Consider the following 4,468-nt stretch of genomic DNA (forward strand, 5'->3'; position numbering starts at 1 on the left):
CCACCGTTTACTGCACCAAGTGAGTTTGTAGACCACTTGTACTGACCATAACTGAAAAGGGAAAAATGGAAAATATTGCCAGCATTGGAGAAGAAGAAACAATATGGCTAGATTTTGTTATCGTTTGTGCTTTTTTAAAGTTGCGTTTTGGCAGGAAGGACATTGCCACCTTTTAAAAAACACATCATTAACAAATTCTGAAAAGTACAAAATGCATAATAATAATCACTCATAATCATACCTGAAGATGGACACACTGAGGACTTTAATTTCCCTCTCCACTTCCTCTAATAAATATACATTCCTTTAGGACACACAAACATACCATACAGTCTGTATATACTGTGTATACAGAATATAATATACAATGTAATACAGCAGAATTTTCTAATCTGTATTTTTTATTAAACATATTATAAGCTGGGGAAAGAGGTGTAAATAGCTTTGAAGACAATATAAGGATATTTTCATACATGAAATAGCAGTTCGTATAAGAATGGGGGGCTGGGGGAAGAGGGTTGAATTTTAATTTCTTCATAGCAATGTATATGTGTCTGTTAGAGAAACCTGTATTTTCTGTCCTCTTGTTTTCTTTCCACAGAGAAAGGCTTCCTTCCTAAATACCATTTCCTGTTTCTTTTTCATGTGAGATGGAGTGACTTATCTACTGAGATGGAGTAATTAGTGAGTTTAAAAACAATTTGTCCATGGGCAGCTCTGCTCTTTCAGGGTTCTCTGTTTCCATTAGGAAGCATTCATTCTGTTTGCCTTCTGCATTGCAAAATTACTGCCCCAATGGTAAGACCTGTGCCTACACACACTGTTCTGTGCCTATCTGAGTGGGTAAATTTAATTTTAGAGTAAAGTGTTGGGAAGCACATCAAAACTACAATCTCGAACACAGCCTTAATCTATAATTAAGTTGCTACTTTATCTTGAGATGCTTGCCTCTTTTCATTTGACTGGAACTTACAAGGTGAAGAAAGGCAATATGTCTAAAACCCCAACTTTGTCTATAATTTGTGGTTGCTATTGTTACTAAGTCATGTCTGACTCTGCAACCCCATTGACTGTAGCACGCCAGGCTCCTCTGTCCATGGAATTTTGTGTCCAATTCACAAAGCATTTTCATGTATATTCTCTTACTTGCTTTTCACAGTAACCCTTAGATGTAAGAGGGAAGACTTTAACATTTGTTGAGTGCACGCCTACTGTTTGTCAGAAATGTGCTATAAGATTTGCTTTTATTAAAGTTTAATTAATCTTCACAACTTTCAAAAATAGAATTTGCCCTGATTTTAAAGATCAGAAAATGGAGTTTCAGAGAGATGAAATGATTTACCTAAAGATAGATAAGTAATAAGAGGCTGGACCAGAAGTCTGAGCTGACTGTAAACACTAGGATTATGTGCCTCATTCACTTCTGTATTTCCAGGTCCTGGTCTCAAACTTGGCACAGAGAAGGCATTCAGTCAATATTGTTCAAAATTGACTCCAGATAAATGCTCTTTCCACTGCATCATGGAGGTAGAAGAGAGATATTTTAAACTACCAAATTCAGTCAATCTTCAAGCTACAATCCTATTTCCATGGGAGTTGGAAAGTAAGGAAATGGGGGAACTAAGGCTTGTTTTTTGACATATTTATGTTGCATGTGATACAACAAAAAACAGAAAGGACTATGAAATTTGAGATCTAGTGTGTCACAGTGGTCTTGTCACTGTTAAAGCAGTGAGACCTTGGACACAGTCACTTGCTCGCTCTCACCCACAATTCCCTCATCTGAAAAACAAAAATGCTAAACTATCTTGAAACTTGTTGTAATCCTGATAGTCTGGGCTTCCCTTGGGGCTCAGACAGTAATGAATCCGCCTGCAATGCAGGTGTCCTGGGTTCTATTGCTGGGCTAGGAAGAGCCCCTGGAGAAGGGAACGGCTACCCACTACAGTATTCTGACCTGGAGAAAATTCCATGGACAGAGGAGCCTGGCAGGGTACAGTCCAGGGGTCGCAAAGAGTCGGACATGACTGAAATCTGATAGTCTATCAATAGTGTATCAATGAAACTATCAATTGATAGTCTATCAATGAAACTCAAAGCTTAATTTTGGAAAGAACAAATGCTGCTACTTTCTAACCAACAAAGACTGTGTATTTATTGTATAGTTATACAAAAAAAATTGTAATTTAACACATGGACAAAAGTATAAGTTTTGAATATAACATAGTTCTCACATGTCCACAAGTTTCCAAGTCCAGAAATTCCTGAGGAAAGAAAGACAGAGACAGTAGTCAATAAAATAAGAACATTCCAAACAAGAAGTTATCGGACTTCCCCGGTGGTCTAAAGGTTAAGACTCTGCGCTTACAACGCAGGGGGCTCAAGTTTGATCCCTGGCTGGGAAACTTAGATCCCACATCTCATGTGGCACAGCGAGGAAAGATAAAAAGAAAGAAAGAAAGAAATATCCTCCATAAAAGAGGGGATATATGTATATGTATGCCTGACTCACTTTGTTGTACAGCAGTGTAAAGCAACTATTCATGCTAAGTCGCTCAGTCATGTCCAACTCTTTGTGACTTCATGGATTGTAGCCCATCAGGCTCCTCTGTCCATGGGATTCTCCGAGTAAGAATACTGGAGTTGGTTGCCATTTCCTTCTCCAGTGGATCTTCCTGACCTGGGGATTGAACCTGTGTCTCTTGTGTCTCCTGCATTGGCAAGCAGATTCTTTACCACTAGCACCACCCAAGAAGCCTCAAGGTAACTATACTCCAATACAAATAAACAGGAAGTTACAGCATATATTCTGTTGGAAAATGTATTGATTCGAAAGTCATGATTCACAACTTACCTTTAATACAAAGGCCAAATAGGAAAACAGTTTTGCCCAAGAAAAGTTAAATGTACCTTCCATCCAGTTTCCTCCCTCCTTTGTGCCTCTCATACACACACACACATACCATAAATGATGTTTTGGCATGAACACACACACAGATAACTTATTTTAAAAGATAGGAAAAGGAAATTAAAAGAAGCAGTCATTTTCTTTTTCACATCTAGCCATATTGCCAGCAACAGATGACAATGAAGAAATTCTGCAGTGATATGCATCCTGCTATATCGTTGCTGACCTGAGACTTCCACAGTCAAAAGAAAGCAGGTAATACCTTCCATAAGCAGAAGAAAAGCTTTAAAAATTGCTCAAGTTTACTAGTATCATTATTATGCTGATTTTTTAGATGCAGATGTAAGATTTAATGTGACAGCAGAATGTACATGTCAAAAAGTACTCTATTCAGTGGCCTAACTTTTGAGAAAATAAACAAGCCTGAAAATTAACCTACTCTATTTTCAACAGGTTTAAACCACAATGTTCTGGGTGGGGGTGGGGGGGGGGAATGAAAATCACATTAAGATTTTCATTCCCTGCATCCAGAGGCATACAGTTGTATACCAATATCTATTGTATACCAATTCTAGCCAAATCATTCCTACAAAGTAGCAACAAAAGAGTATTTCTTGCCAGATAAGAACCAAGTATTGTCTTACCAATTTTCAAAAGGAAAAAGGGGTGGGGAAAGTGCAATGAATTACTGTCAAATAAAGGTGCTATATATATATCAGAATTATCAAGGAAATATTTTTTTTAATTAGATGCAGGCAGTCTCAGCAATATTGACATGCAAATAATTATGTAAAAATATACAAATAATAGCCAAGCAGAATTCTATAGTCCTTACTCTAGATTTTGCCTCCCTATTGAAAAATGTGAAGTGAAGTGAAAGTCTCTCAGTTGTGTCTGACTCTGTGCAACCCCATGGACTGTAGTCCATGGAATTCTCCAGGCCAGCTTTTCCCTTATCCAGGGGATCTTCCCAACCCAGGGATCAAACCCAGGTCTCCCACATTACAGGGAGATTCTTTACCAGCTGAGCCACAAGAGAAGCCCAAGGATACTGGCATGTGTAGCCTATACCTTCTCCAGGGGATCTTCTCAACCCAGGAATCAAACTGGGGTCTCCTGCACTGCAGGCAGATTCTTTACCAACTGAGCTATCGGAAAAGCCCCCAAAAGCCTACAGTACCCGGTATTCCCAGGCAGTCTCCCATCCAAGTACTAACCAGGCCCGACCCTGTTTAGCTTCTGAGATCAGATGAGATCGGGTGCCTTCAGGATGATATGGCCATAGCCATCACTTCATGGCAAAAAGATGGGAAAACAGTAGAAACAGTGACAGACTTTATTTTTTTTCTGGGGGGGGGGGGTCCTCCAAAATCACTGAAGATGATGACTGCAGCTGTGAAATTAAGAGATGCTTGCTCTTTGAAAGAAAAGCTATGACCAACCTAGATAGCATATTAAAAAGCAGAGACATTACTTTGCCAGCAAAGGTCCATCTAGTCAAAGCTATGGTTTTTCCAGTAGTCATGTATGGATGTGAGAGTTGAACTATAAAGAAAGCTG

At 38.9% G+C, this 4,468-nt stretch overlaps 1 pseudogene; it reads right to left on the bottom strand.

Annotated features, from left to right (window-relative positions):
• Window positions 1–4,076: 4,076 nt before the first annotated feature.
• LOC139184723 (5S ribosomal RNA) lies at window positions 4,077–4,195 on the bottom strand (annotated as a pseudogene).
• Window positions 4,196–4,468: the final 273 nt, after the last annotated feature.

Source organism: Bos indicus, chromosome 8, assembly GCF_029378745.1.
Source record: "Bos indicus isolate NIAB-ARS_2022 breed Sahiwal x Tharparkar chromosome 8, NIAB-ARS_B.indTharparkar_mat_pri_1.0, whole genome shotgun sequence".
In the NCBI taxonomy this organism is placed as follows: Eukaryota; Metazoa; Chordata; class Mammalia; order Artiodactyla; family Bovidae; genus Bos; species Bos indicus.